This window comes from Dromiciops gliroides, chromosome 1 (assembly GCF_019393635.1).
Source record: "Dromiciops gliroides isolate mDroGli1 chromosome 1, mDroGli1.pri, whole genome shotgun sequence".
In the NCBI taxonomy this organism is placed as follows: Eukaryota; Metazoa; Chordata; class Mammalia; order Microbiotheria; family Microbiotheriidae; genus Dromiciops; species Dromiciops gliroides.
Window position 1 is genome coordinate 114,001,002 of NC_057861.1, and position 15,504 is coordinate 114,016,505.

General features: G+C 40.2%; 1 protein-coding gene across 2 annotated transcripts in view; it reads left to right on the forward strand.

Moving 5' to 3' along the window:
• SNTB1 (syntrophin beta 1) overlaps positions 1–15,504 on the forward strand; it is a 327,494-nt gene that overhangs the window by 195,989 nt on the left and 116,001 nt on the right. The gene's annotated exons all lie outside the window — the stretch shown is intronic.

The window sequence follows — 15,504 nt, forward strand, 5'->3', positions numbered from 1 at the left end:
TTTTGAAATCCACCTTATGAGTAACTAAAATTGTCTCTGCTATCTCAGGATCTGCGTCTTTCATCCTAAAGTGTGAACAGAATTTTGGTATAGCCTTCACATTTTTTGGGGCATGAACTCAGCAAGGTCAACCAAAGCTGAGATTTGTCATGATGTAAAATTTCCAAGAGAATAAAAGGAGAAGGACGATGGCATTTACATTAGAATAACTGTTTTGAATTGAAATACGTGGCAGTCAGTGGGAAGAGAGAATAACTATTATTCTAGATATGACCAGCAATGTATGTGGAAATTGAAAAAGAAATTGCTTGTAGATGTTTTGTATTAAGTCCAGTTCTTGTCCCTTGCAGAATTGTTACTAAGACATTATAAAAAATATATGTATTCAGGCAGAGAGGGGAAAAATCCAGGTGATTGAGCCTGGCATTCAAGGCCTTCAAAAATCTAGGCCCCCTAGCTCTCTATCTCTAATTTCTTAGACTCTGTTCTAGCCAACCGAGGAGTTGTTATTGTTCAATCATTTTTCAATTGTGTCCGACTCTTTGTGACCCCATTTATGGTATTCTTGGCAAAGATACTGGAGTAGTTTGCCATTTCCTTCTCAGGTTCATTTTACAGATGAGGAAACTGAGGCTGACAGGGTTAAGTGACTTACTGAAGATTACACAGCTAGCAAGTGTCTGAGGCCAGATTTGAATTCATGAAGATGAGTCTTCCTGACTCCAAATGTCTATGCACTGTGCCACCTAGCTGCCCCTGTCTATATCTAGTTATAGGCATGTACTGTCTCTCCTGTACTCCTTTGGGAACAGGGCCTGGCTCACTTTTGTCTTTGTGTCTCTAGAGCCCAGCACAAAGCCTGGCACATAGTAGGCCTTAATAAATGCTTTTGATTGATCAACTCCAACATTCAGACATTAAATGCCTACTATGAGCCACGCACTATGCTGGGCCAAGGGGTCACAGAAACAAAAATTAGAAACAGAAATAAAATGACAAGCAGCAACATTACTATCCTCTTAAGAGGGTTTATAGGATTTATGAGACTTCATGTTCAAAGGGACCTTAGAGAACACCTATCTGTAGTTTTTTACCTTTTCTATGCCATGTATTCTTTGGGTAGTCTGATGAAGTCTATGAACTCCTCAGAATAATGTTTTTAAATGCACAAGATTAAAATAATGAACATTACAAAGGCAGTGAATTATTTCAAAATACAGTTATTAAACTTTTTTTTTAAAAAAGTTCATGGGTCCCCAGCTAAAAAACCCTTATCCAAGCCAAATCCTCCATTTTACAGATGAGGAAACTGAGGTCCAGAGTGGTTCAATTATTCTCCCAAGATCATACACCTACTAAGCAAAGGAGTTGGTATTCAAATTCTGGTCATATGAATCCAAATTCTCTTACCGCTCCACTTTTAAATGTGCTTGATCCCATTCCTCAGTTATTGGCAGTAAGATAATTAATTCTGAACTGTAACCAGGGAGAGAAAATCACAGAATAAACAGGGTAGAATAAATTGAGGTTCTTTTCCCTCCCTGTGCCCAGAAAGGTTCATGGCTAGTACTCTAACTGGGTACTAGCCATCAAAATAATTAATAGGTTCATTGCCAGGCATTGTGGCTTAACAATAATAAAAGCAAATGAAATGTATTTTGTGAGGAAATTATTGTTATCATGATGATAGCAGTATGAGGAGAAGCAGCTTGGGATAATAGATAGAAAGTCCTCCAAAGTAAGGGAGAATCTCATAGAAAAACCCCTGAGCAAGAAACAACCTATCAATACCCCCAGGGAATTCTCTAAGTCTGTATATTGCAGTGAAGGTGTGGACCTGTATTTTTTTTTGATGAGGGGGTGAGGCAATTAGGGTTAAGTGACTTGCCCAGGGTCACACAGCCAGTAAGTGTCAAGGGTCTGAGGGCGGATTTGAACTCAGGTCCTCCTGAATCCAGGACCACTGCGCCACCTAGCTGCCCCTGGACCTATATTTATGGGAGGGAATTTCCTTCCCTGGAATTTCCTATGCTAGTGAAATCACATGTTCATCCAAAAAAAAAAAAATCATGTGGCATGAGGTTGAAAGTTATTACTTTGATACAGTGATGGATTTGCAATCTCATCCAAGTGGATATTCCCTCTAGTGATGTAGATAACAATAGATAACAACCCATCTATACCTTCCTATCCTATGCAACTTTCTTCCATGTTTTTCCATAAATCCATCCCTAGAGGTCCTCCCCCATGGTGGGAAAATTACTAATGGTATATCGTGTTGCAACAATAATAGTATTTTCTTCATTGACAAGAGAAAACATTTTATTGTGTTCTTATTTAAATCCCATCAAAAGAGTTCCACAAAGCAAGGCCCAAGGCTAAAAATCCAAATGGGATTTTTTTGTGAACAACTGTTTAATCCTGAACCTTACAATAGTGTCATATGAATCTTTTTTTTTTTTTGGTAAAATGTTACAATGGGTGGCTAATCCTTCATCCTGTACTTCCTCTGGCATTTCTTGTAACAACACAAATCTCAGTTAATTCTCTTGGTATTTGTTTAGCTATAAAATATGATCCTCTAGAAATTCAGCTGTCATTTACCTTCAATTGATGTCTGTTGTCTTTGTCCTAAAAGTCTTAGGTTTTGATTTTGTAGCTGGATAAAGGAAGATCTGGGGGGAAAGCTGCAGTGGTATACATGATTTAGAATCTGTAGGATCACCTTGCAACGTACGAACAATTGAAACTTGGAAAAATGTTGGTTGCTCTAAGATTTCCACGTGACAGCAACTTTACAAAACTTTCTTAAGTGTTACCAAATATGACCCATATTGGGGCAGCTAGGTGGAGCAGTGGATAAAGCACTGGCCCTGGATTCAGGAGGACCTGAATTTAAGTCTGGCCTTAGACACTTGACACTTAACTAGCTGTGTGACCCTGGGCAAGTCACTTAACCCTCATTTCCCCGCAAAAAAAAAAAAAAATGCTGACTTTGTGCAAGGCATGGGTGCTTCATGCTAGGGAAACTAAAACCAAACCAAACCAAAGTAACAACAACAATAATAACCCAACAACACAGCACCTGCCTTTGAGAAGCTTACGTTGTATTGAGGGAGGTAACGTGAACATATAAATATTTGAGTATAAAAATCTGCAAGGCAGCTAGATGGCATGGTTTATAGAGTACCAGTCCTGGAGTCAGGAAGACTCATCTTCCTGAGTTCAAATATGACCTCAGAAACTTATTAGCTATGTGATCCTGGACAAGTCACTTGACCCTTGGCCTCAATTTCCTCATCTGTAAAATGAGCTGGTGAAGGAAATGTAAACCATTCTAGTATTTTTACCAAGAAAACCCCCAAATGGGGTCATGAAGAGTCAAACACAACTAAAAGCACTGAACAACAGCAAATAAAAATATGCAAGATAAATAGTAAGAATTCTTTTGGGATTAAGGGTAGCTACTAGCAGCTGTGAGCATCAGGAAAGGCTTTGTGTAGAACTTGGCATTGGATTTGAGCTTTGAAGGCAACTAGAAATTCAAAGAGGACAAGGTGAGGAAGGAAGTACTGACTGACAGGGGCCTTGTTGATACCCAGTGCTGTGTTAGGTTCTGGGGTGGTGATTGGGAGAGACAAGGGGCAAGTGTTGGACTATAGAGAGAGAGTAGCAGAAGAGGACTCCCTGCCCTCAGGGAACTCACAGACTGTTTAGAGAGATGAGACTAGCTCTTATTAAACTGTGAATTAAACTTTATGGAGCTGAGGTATAGAAGAGGAGAGGTCATTTGAGGTGGGAGTAGTTAAGAGAGTCTTCCTCGAGAAGGTAGCTTGGGCTATGGGCCTTGGGTAGATTTTGTTTAGGCAGAGAGGGGGTGAGGAAGGCATTCCAGACAAGGAGAACAGCATAAGCAGAGGTGAAAATGAGCAGACTCTGCAAAAGACCAGGAAAATGCATGATTGTAGTAAAAAGTATGTTATGAAAAAGTAAGAAATAAAGAGGTCAAGTCATGGAAAGCTTTGAAAAGTAGAGGAATCTGAAATAGAGATGGGACCAAATGAGGCTTTACCAGAGGTGACAAAAATGCTTAGCCCAGAAAAGAGAAGATAGGGTATGAAGAGTGGACAGGTCCATGAAAAATATCACTTGCCAAAAAAAACCCCAAAAAACAAACAAACAAAAAAAAGGGGCAGCTAGGTGGCACAGTGGATAGAGCACCGGCCTTGGAGTCAGGAGTACCTGAATTCAAATCCAGCCTCAGAACATTGACACTTACTAGCTGTGTGACCCTGGGCAAGTCACTTAACCCCAATTGCCTCGCCAAAATAAAATAATAATAATAATAATATCACTTGCAAAAGGGATGAGATTTGTTCTGCCTAGAGAAGACATATATAGGATAGGGGAAAGCACATTAGTGGTTTTGTAGTCAGAGAACATGCCTCTGATGCTTGCTACCTCTGTGTCCTTTGGCAAATCTGTTCACACCCCTGGGCCTCAGTTTCCTTAACTATAAAATGAAGGGGTTGGATGAGATGGCCGTTCCAACTCTAGAGCTATGATCCTGAGACTGCTTGGCCTCAGAAGGCAGATCTAAGACAGATGGGGTGGAAGTTCTTGATATGAAGAAAATCTTCCTAATGGTTACACTAGCTGAAAGTGGGAGGGGCTGTCTTGGGATAGATCATGGGCTCTCTGTTTCAGGAGGTCTTCAAGTAGAGGCCATGACCACTCCTCAGAGATGCCATGGAGGAGATTCTTGTCCTGATACTGATGGGATGGGATGACCTCTGAGCTTCCTTCCAGGTCCTAACCAATTATCCCGTCTGGTGGGATTCTGAATGACAGTGCCTGATAAGGTGTCACTATCAAAAGATCAAAATGAGACCTTGACTTCTGGAGAAAATAAAGAAATACAGCTTCATAAGGGCAGCTAGGTGGTACAGTGGATAAGGCACCAGCCTTGGATTCAGGAGGACCTGAGTTCAAACCCAACCTCAGACACTTACTAGCTGTGTGACTCTGGGCAAGTCACTTAACCACCATTGCCCTGCAAAAAAAAAAAATACAGCTTCATATTGACTTTTTTGGAAGGAAAACTTGCTGTGGTCAGCAAAAGGGAAGCATTATAAGCTGGGGAACACATAGGAAATAGAATGCTGTGATTCTTCTAGTATTCAATAGTATTCATAGGAGCTCAAAAATTTCCTTTTTCCACTAATATGGGATCGGTACTCTTTTTTATGTTTGGTATTTTATGTTGTGATTCCTTTGGCTTTCTGATGAAGTTTTTAGACCACTTCTCAGATAATGTTTTTAAATGCATAAATAAAATACATAGGTTTGTAAAGGTAACAGAGTGAGCATAAAAAGGCAATTCCCCCCAAAATATAAATTCACACAGCTCCTAAGACTGGAAGCAGCTAGGTGGTACAATAGGACTGTTCCTGGATTCAGGAAGACCTGAGTTCAAATCTAGAATCTGATACTTATTAGGTATGTAACCTTGGGCAAGTTACTTTATTAAAAAATCTGTTTGCCTCAGTCTCCCCAGTTGTAAAACAAGGAAAACAATAATAACACTTGCCTCCAAGGGTTGTTGTGAGGCTCCAATGAGATTTTTTTTTTTTTGGTGAGGCAATTGGGGTTAAGTGACTTGCCCAGGGTCATACAGCTAGTAAGTGTTAAGTGTCTGAGGCCAGATTTGAAATGAGGTACTCCTGACTCCAGGGCCGGTGCTCTAGGTGCTCTATCCACTGCGCCACCTAGCTGCCCCCAATCCATTCAATCTTAATCCAATCAATCCCCTGAGAGGGGGCCTTTGGGTGTTCCCAAAACCCTATTATTTTCTCACACCTGGAAGGGAGGTATTATTACTAACCCCATTTTACAGATGAAGAAACTGAGGCAGGCAGAGATTAATTGACTTGCCTGGGGTCACACAGCTTGTAAATGTCTGAGGCCAGGTTTGTACTCAGGTCTTCTTGACTGTGGGCCCAAGCTCTGTCTACTTTGCCACCTAACTGCCAACTTGGTATGTGTATGTGAAATGCCTAAGAATCTGATTACTCAGGAGGTACAAGTTCGAGTTCCTAAGTGGCCTGTTCATTTCATTTCTGCTTTCTGAGACCAAAGATCCAAGAAATGGCAAAGGATATCTCATCCTGTCTCACCTGGTTGTTGTGAAGAATAGTTAATAAAATAACTGGGGAATATCCCGGGTCCTTATACATACATACACACATACATACATACATATATATATATATATATATATATATATATATATATATATATATATATATGCCAGTTGGATGTCGTAAGCCAATTCTCGTATCTTGGCTCTATTGTCAGTGACAATTTGTCACTTGATTCTGAGATCAATCAAAGGATTGGGAAAGCTACTTCAAACATGTCTAAGCTTGCCAAGCATGTCTGGAGAAACAAACAGTAAACTGACAAGACGAACCAAATTTGCCATCTATAGAGCATGTTTCCCGAGTACCTTACTGTATGGCAGCGAAACATGGACTACATACACTAGACAAAAGAAGAAGCTTAACAGCTTCCACATGCGCTACCTTCGGCACATCCTTGGCATATCTTGGTCAGACAGGATCACCAAAAAGAAGTGCTCCAACGCAAGCAACTTCCGAGCATCTACACGCCACTGAAACAAAGACGGCTGTCCTGCCTCTGTCATGTTCACTGCATGCAAGATGGGCGCATTCCTAAAGACCTATTCTATGGCGAGTTAGCCCCAGGCCAAAGTCCTGCTGGATGCCCCCAGCTTTGATACAGAGATGTATGCAAGCGATACTTGAGGGCTCTGGGAATAGACACCAGCAGCTGGGAGGAGATGGCCAAGGACCATGCCCGATGGAGTTCAGTACTCAGGAGCAGCTTGCACACAGCAGAGATGGGTCTCCAAGCTCTGGAGGAAGAAAAACGAATGAGACACAGGAACTGATGGGCAACAGAGAGCACAGTTTTCTGATGTCCTCCTTGAGGCAGGAGCTGTGGCTCCCATTGGACTGCACAGCCACACTGTGGCCTGTGGCTCTTCAAGGCACTGATACATGGTCATCCATGACTGGTGGAAGCCTTCTCTCTCTCTCTCTCTCTCTCTCTGTATATACATATATATAATATATATATATATGTATATGTATATATACATGCATACATACATACATATATATGTATACACATACATACATATATATGTATACACATACATACATATATATATGTATACACATACATATATATATGTTGTATCCGTTAAATGCTTATTGTGTGTATATATATATACAGAGAGAGAGAGAATAAGCATTTATTTAATGGATACAACCATAATTAAAAAAAAAAAAAACATACCAGTTCCTGCCCTGAAGGATCTTATCTTCTCCAAGATAACCAGGAGCATACACACAGATAAGGAAATACAAGAGAATTTAAGGAAGGAGAGACTATTAACAAATACCATGACCCAGACAGACTTCTGCCATTCAGCATTTATTTATCACCTGCTTTGTTTCCTTGATTTGTACTGGTCGTTTACTTGTATTGGAAAAACAAAAAAGAATCCAAGGGCCAATTTCTGCTCTTTTATGGGGTGGAGATGGACAAAGATAACTCAATACAAAATGATGTAGAAGGCAAAAAGGGGTTAATAGAAAAACCTAAGACCCAAGCTCTAATTCAGATATTTGCTCTAAAAGGGATTCAGATCTCAGTTAATGGATAATTTACAAGTCAAAATGCTAGGTTCTCTTACCCACAGAAATCAGTACCCATAACGGGACCATAAAGGGTCAGGTCAAATAACAATAAAGGAAATGATAGCCTATAGAAATTTAGACCAGAAATAAAAGAAAAAATGATTATGTTTTGAAACTAGCCATGGGAAACAAAAAGAAACATGTGCAGTAAAGACCAAATTTGTCCCCAGATTCACCTTATGACATGTAAACCCCAAAAACATACCTCCACAGAAAAAGGTACCCACCTCAGGGGTTGCCTTAGGACCCCAGGAACTCCAAATTAGGATAAGCCCTCCCCTGTACCTCCATAAGGTGGAGATTATTATAATGAGACTGATAAATGAATTTTCCATACTATAAATATAACTGTCTTTCCTTTCACTATTTGAGGGATACCTTTCCACTATTCTGGTTCTCTCCCTGTGGTTACTCACAGTATTGCAATAAAACTTGGGAAACTGAGTCACTGAGTCTTATAATTCTTTTGGGATGACTCACAATCACTTTAACCCCAAATTCCATCCCATATCACAAAACAGGTACAAGATAATTTCAGTGCTAATAACTAAGGAGACCAGGAAGGCTTCCTGGAGAACTCCTGAGCTGTACTTTGAAGAAGTATCCCTTTCTTCCTAGACATGGTACCTGCCATCTTCTTGGAGAGGCAAGATTAACAATACATTGGAAACAAGAGAATGAACGTTCATCTGTATGACCTTGAGTCCAGCTCTAGAATTCTGGGAGGCTATGATTCTAAGCACAGTTGTAGTGAAAGAAAGCCAAGATCATTATAAAAAGATAAAGTGACCAAAGATGGCCTGGTTTGCCTCACAAAGAAGCAGTGTGGGAGGGGAAGACCCTCACAGTTTCTGCAATTCTTACCCTAGTCTTTAACTACTGAATGTGTGTAGCTTCAGACAAACCAAGACTCCAGAAAAACCTAGCTTAAAAATGCCAAGGTGGCCTACTGCATTTGGGGCCATCTCCAATTGTCTTGACCTATGTCTTGTAACTGGACTCCCATGACTCTGGAAGACAGTGTGAAGCTGGTGTTTTTGCACAGCCCTGTCTCACTTAAATCCAATTCACTTGCAAGTCAAGACATTACCCTTCTTATGTTATTGCTTCTCTTTGAAAATGAAGGATGAACAACAACAATAGTAGGGGATAACACTCAAGTGGAGCCTTGAAGGAAGCAAGGATTTTAAGAGGTAAAAAAGGGGCAGAAGAGTGTACACCAGGCATGGGGATCAGCCTAAGCAAAGACATGGAGGAATAGAGGAAATGCTGGGTTTGGAGAATAGCATCTAAGTGGTGCGGTGGATAGGGAAGATTCTTCCTGAGCTTAAATCTGGCCTCAGACACTAGTTGGGTTGATGTAGGAGGCAAAAAAGGGTTAATAGAAAAACCTAAAATCCAAGCTCTAATTCAGATATTAGCTCTAAAAGGGATTCAGACCACAGTTAATGGATAACTTATAAGTCAGGATACTAGGTTCTCATACCCACAGTAATCATTACGCATAACAGGAACATAAAGGAGCAGGTCATATAACAATGAAAAAAACTCAAACTGGGAATAAATGATAAATGAAGATGTTTTAAAACTCATCATGGAAACCAGAAAGAGACATGTGCAGAAAAGGCCAAATTTATCCCCAGATTCACCTTATGAAGTATAAACCCCCAAAACACACCTCCACTGAAAAAGATACCTGCCTTGGGGGTTGGCTTAGAACCCCAGGAACTCTAAATTAGGATAAGACCTCCCCAAGGTGGAGAATATTATAATGAGAAGGACAGGCCCTCCCCTGTATCTCCCCAAGGTGGAAATAATTATAATGAGACTGATAAGCAATTTATCCATACTATAAATATAACTGTCTTCTTTCCCTATTCCAGAGATACCTTTCCACTATTCTGGTTCTCTCCCTGTGGTCACCCACAGTACTACAGTAAAACTTGGGAAACTGAGTCACTGAGTCTTGTGATTCCTTTGGGACGACTCACTATCATTTGACCCCAAATTCCATCTGACATCAGGGTGACCCCAGGCAAGTCACTTAACCCTGTTTGCCTCAATTTCCTCATCTGTAAAATGAGCTGGAGAATGAAATAACGAACCACTACAGTATCTTTGCCAAGAAAATCCCAAGTGAAGTTACAAAGAGTGTTTGAAGAGGATTAATATGAAATAAGTCTTACTGAGCACTTACTAAATGTGAAGAGACTATTTTACCTTGGAATAAGTAGGGAGTTGTTGAAGGTTCTTGAGCAGAGAAGTAGCTTTATTATATATGTGCTGAGTAGAATAATTCATCAGCCAATTTACTGCCAGCTCCCAACATTGGCAATTTATCTACCTCCTTAGGCCAGGTAAACAGTATATTGACCATCTCATAAGTCCAGCTAAACTAGAGGCATCCCAGGAGTAAAAGTAGAATAGCTTTGGGTTGAGTAAAACAGACTCTCTGGAAGTCTAGGCCTTGACAGCAAAATTAATAGACTGGTATTTCTGGAGCTTCTAAATATATCAAACATACCATCAGGCAGCAAAAACTGCCTACCCTAAGTGGGAATTTCCCACTTCTTTTTCCTTGGAGAAGATATCTCTGACCTGAGGAAACTCCCATCTGATAAGGAGAGGAAATGAAATTACTCTCCTAGTTTGCATCATTCCTAAATCAAGACTGTTTGTTATTCCAGATAACACAGACTGTTAATGCAATTAAGTGTTAATAGGCCTGTTGTGTTGCCTGAGGAAGCAAGTCCTCAAACTCCAGTGTGAATTGCTTCTGAGATGTAGAAAGTAGGAATAAAATCAGGCAACAGCTTGGTTATCTCCCTTTTGGTCTTTTGTTTCAAGTGTTTAAGAGTAAATGTTGCAATGTGAATTTAACTTAAATTGTCCCCTCTTCCATTTTCTCTAATAAAGTAGCAGGAGTTTTAGACTTAGGAAGGGAAAACAACAAAAAAAAAATGAGGGAAGCTGTGATGACATCATCAAAATATATCCTATCCCAGCAGAATTCATGATTGAAAAGGACCTTAAAGATCAGCTCCTCCATTGGTTCTCAACTTTGTTGTTCAGTTACATCTAACTCTTCATGACTCCATGAACTATACTACCCATGAGGTTTTCTTGGCAAAGATACTGGTTTGCTACTTCCTTCTCCAGTGCATTAAGGCAAACTAGGCCTCAATTAAATCCAATTCATGCATAAAATGTCACCCCTCGATGTCATTGTCTTCTTCAAAAAGGTAGAACCAGCAATAACAACAGCAACAATAACAACAGCAACAATAACAACAGCAACAATAACAACAGCAACAATAACAACAGCAACAATAACAACTTGCCCAGGGTCTGAGGCTGGCTTTTAACTCTGGTCTCTCCACTAAGCCACCTAACTGCTTCCTTGGTTCTCATCTGCTATAACACAAAACTCCTGCCTGTATTCCAAGACTTCCACATTCCCTCCAGTCCTCTCCCGCCCCACCTGTGGTTTGCTGTCTGCTTTTTCTGGCTTCATCTACAGAAAGTCACTTTATCAGCTCAATTTGAGAAGCTGCAAAATTTAAAGCAAAGAATGAAGGTGGAGGAGTAAGAGAGGGAAAGGATAGGGAAAGGAATCGCAAGTCCCTGTAGGGTCAGCTATTTCCGCACAGCAAAGAATACTGTGCTGGGTACAAAAAGGAGTCTGAGAACTACAGATCTAGTTCAACTCTCTCATTTTACCAATAAGCAATCTAAGGAGAAGTGGTTTGCCTGGTTACACAGTTCATAAATGGCAGATCATGGGGCAGCTATGTGGCAGTGGATAAAGTGCCGCCCCTGGATTCGGGAGAACCTGAATTCAAATCCAGCCTCAGACACTTGACACTTACTAGCTGTGTGACCCTGGATAAGTCCTTGAAACCTCATTGCCACCACCCCCGTCCCCAATTTTTTTAATTAAAAAAAAAAAGGCAGGTCATGGACTAATTTTAGGCATTTATGCTTTCTACAAGATCATTGCCATTTCAATATCCTGACTCCTCCCATTCCCCCCCCCAATATATTAAATGCCCCTGCTTATTCTGTAGCTCATTATTGAAATTCTAAACTAAAATCCACATTTTTTTGAAGGCTTTTTCCTTAAATCTCTTTGGTTCATGACTCTACCCAAGATTTCCCTTGGGAATATCAGAATCTGGCTTATTTTTAGCTTTTCACTAAAAAAACAAAAACAAAAACAAAAAAAGGAGGAGGAGGAGGAGGAGGAAAGGGGCCCACAGCTCCCATGTAAGTATTCAGGCTAACCAAACATCAAAAATAGGACAGGCTGTATTTAAATTGACAAATAAACTTGAGCCCCAAAAGAATCAAGACAAATTCCTCTGGGCCTTTTTGACTTCTCCAGGGACCTATATAACCCTTTAGATTAAAGCATATAAATATTAATTATTTGTATTATGATACAGTGAATTCAAATGTTATATACAAGTTAGGTTTCAAAATCAGCATTTAAAGTGAAAATGGATTGTTGCCAAAAATATCCTCTCTGTAGTAGACCTCCAAGGCAAATATCTTCTGGGAGAGGGAAGGAAAGTTGGGAGTTAGATTCCTGACTTCTAAATAAGGAATGGCTTCAAGGTCTAGGTCCATATTGCTGGGGTGCCAAGGTGGGGCTGAGCCAAGATGAAGTTGTACAAATCACTGCCAGTTCCCAGCCTGGTGTCCCTCCCCTGCTTCTCTTCCCCATCCCTATTTCGCCTTCCCTTCTTTCTACTCCAGAGGAGTACCAGGGAGGGGGTGGGGGGACCTAACAGAATTCTAGGGAGCAGATTCACATTCACCATCTCATGCTCTCTCTAGGCCTAAGCTTATTGGGTATGGAATGCCCAGCAGAATCACAAGAACCATTTAAATTGTTGGCATTTCCATTCTTCTCCTCTATCCTTTCCTCTCATATAGTGCACTCTATATAAGTCAAATGTACTCATGATGTGACTCCTGGATTCTTATTAATAACAGTACTAATTTGCCAGTAGGTAAGTTCCTCAACTAGAAAAAAAAATCTGACAATTTTAGATGTATGTATCTTTGGATATATGTCTTTAAATGTATGTATGTCCTTGACAATTGCTATTTGTTTTTAGAATGATTTTTGATTATAAAAAAATAGAGCTTTTAGATATGCCCTCATATTATTTCTTTTGAGTTTCCCTTCCTGATTCTTTTCTGCTTCCAAGCTTTGTATAGAACCTTTGTAGAGAGAGGTGGCACAGTGGATAGTGTACTGGGCTAAGACTCAGGAAATCAAATCCAACCTTGGAAACTTAATAGCTATGCGATCCTGGGCAACTTACTTAGCCTCTGTCAGCCTCAGTTTCTCCAACTAAAAGATGGGGATGTTACCTACTTCACAGGTTTGCTATGAGGATCAAATGCAATTATGTTTGTAAAGTGCATGACACATGGCACTTAGTATATGATTATTTCCTTCCTTTTTCATAACAACTCTGTAAGATTTCTAAGGTATCTATAATCATATTTTGTTCCATTTTTTGCCTATGTGTTTCTAGTACATGATACAGTGCTTGGCATGTAATAGGCACTAAACAAATGCTTGCAGCTTGATTTACTGATCAATTGCTCCCTTTTATATATAATGAGGTGGAAGCTCAGGAAAGTTAGGTATTCTATCCAAGGTTATGTGTCTAGAAAGTGGCCAAGCCAGAAGTGTTCTTTCCACTGTGATCAGGTGATCTTTTAAAATCTCACTATGCTACCCATTAAAACCTTGCGAAAGCTACCAACCATGAGAAATCATTAACAACTTCATAAGCAGTACAGGAAAAAAAAAAAAAAGACTGTAAGAAAGCAGTGGTTTAAGGGAGGTGCACTGAATAACCAAACTTGTGTGATGTAATCATTTAATTTACGTATATCCTGTCCACTGGCAGATGTGGACATTTTCCATAGGATGGACCAGGAAGATTCCCAGAATCCCTGCCCAGTCAGCAAACTGTAGCGATTTCTTACCACTACTTCCCCAAGGAAAAAGTTCAGAAAGTAAAAGTTGTTATTTGGGCCAATGGCCATAACTTTTGTAGGCTAGCCTTAGCATCTTCACAGGTTAACTTGGCAAAGCATAAAGAAAAGTTAGGGAAAGGTCTTTGCCTACCCCAAGCTACCACTTTATTCATGATTAAAGTAACATCTACTTTCCACACATGCCACTACATGACCAAATGGACAATATCACCAAGTAAGTTTATTATAGTAGGGTGTACATAGTAGATAATAAATGTATGTTTGATGTATTAAAGTTGAATTTGGATAATTTGAATTGGATGTAGAATTACAGTTCTGGAATGGGCCTTTGAAATCATCAAGTCTACTGTCTCTACCATGCTCCCATCTACCATGTTGTCTTCTCCATCAGTGAGATGAGAACAAATTCTTCTCTCACCCTGTCTCTGCTCAATATTTTCAGGGCTTCCCACCATTCACCCCCACACCTCTTTTACCTCATCTCTATCGAATCCTTTTCCATAGATAAATTCAAGGCTTCAAGGCCACTGTAATAGCTTTCTAATGCCCCTTCAAAGCCTCCCTGCCACTTACCACCATTCTTCATACCTCATCTCCATCCCATAGTCCCAGCTCAGCCTTTCTATTGATAAATACAAGGTTTCAAAGCCCCTCAATAGCTTCAGGCCACTGCAATAGTTTTCTAACAGCCCTTCCTTTTGCTCGGATTTGAAAAGGAACTTTTTCAACAGAAAGGTTAGGAACCTCCATGTTTTATAGAAGAAAAAATTGAGGCTCCAGAGAAATAAATGACTTGCCTGAGGTTATTCAACTACTCCTTGGCAGAACCAAGACCAGAAGAAGTTCTCCTAGTTTGTAGTCCAGTGATCAACTATAACATGTTACCCTATTATTAAAGATTGATAAATTGGAAAAGTATTTATTTAATGCTTATTATGTGCCAAGCACATAGGTGGCAGTTAGGTGGCGCAATGGATAGAGTGCTGGCCAGAGGTCAGGAAGGCTCAACTTTCTGAGTTCAAATCCAACCTCAGAAACTTACTAGCTACAAGTCACTTGACCCCATTTGCCTCAGTTTTCTCATCTGTAAAATAAGCTGGAGAAGGATATGGCAGACCACTTCAGTATCTTTGCCAAGAAAATCCCAAATGGGTCATGAAGAGTCAGACACAACTGAAAAATGACTGAACGTGTGCCAAGCACTGTGCTAAGCACTGAGGATACAAATACAAGAAAACAAGATAGTTCCCCTTCAAGGAGCTTACATCTTAATAGGCGAAAACAGAACATACAGAGGACCTGGGAAGCCTAGAGAAGGAGAGGATGGAGAAGGGTTACTGCTGAAAAGGTAGAGCAATTGGGAAAATGAGTTCAGCTAAGAATGAAGCAAACATGGTTCTTTGTCTCATGAAATGGCAATCCTCGGCAGGGAATCACCAATCAAGAGAATAAGTCCCAGGGCAGAGTCATTTTAAAGGGGATGGAATCACCGATGAGGAAGTAGAGCAGTCCCACGAGGGAGCTGTTCATTTGTCACACTGCTAAATATTGGAAACACGTTCCTAGAACTGGTTTGGGTTCTCAATTCTATTGCTCCTGAGCCCCTTTCCCCTCTTCCCCAACTTGAATCTTACCAGTCAGGGTCAAACAACTAGTAAGTGTCAAAGGCTGGATTTTAACTCAAGTCCTTGTGACT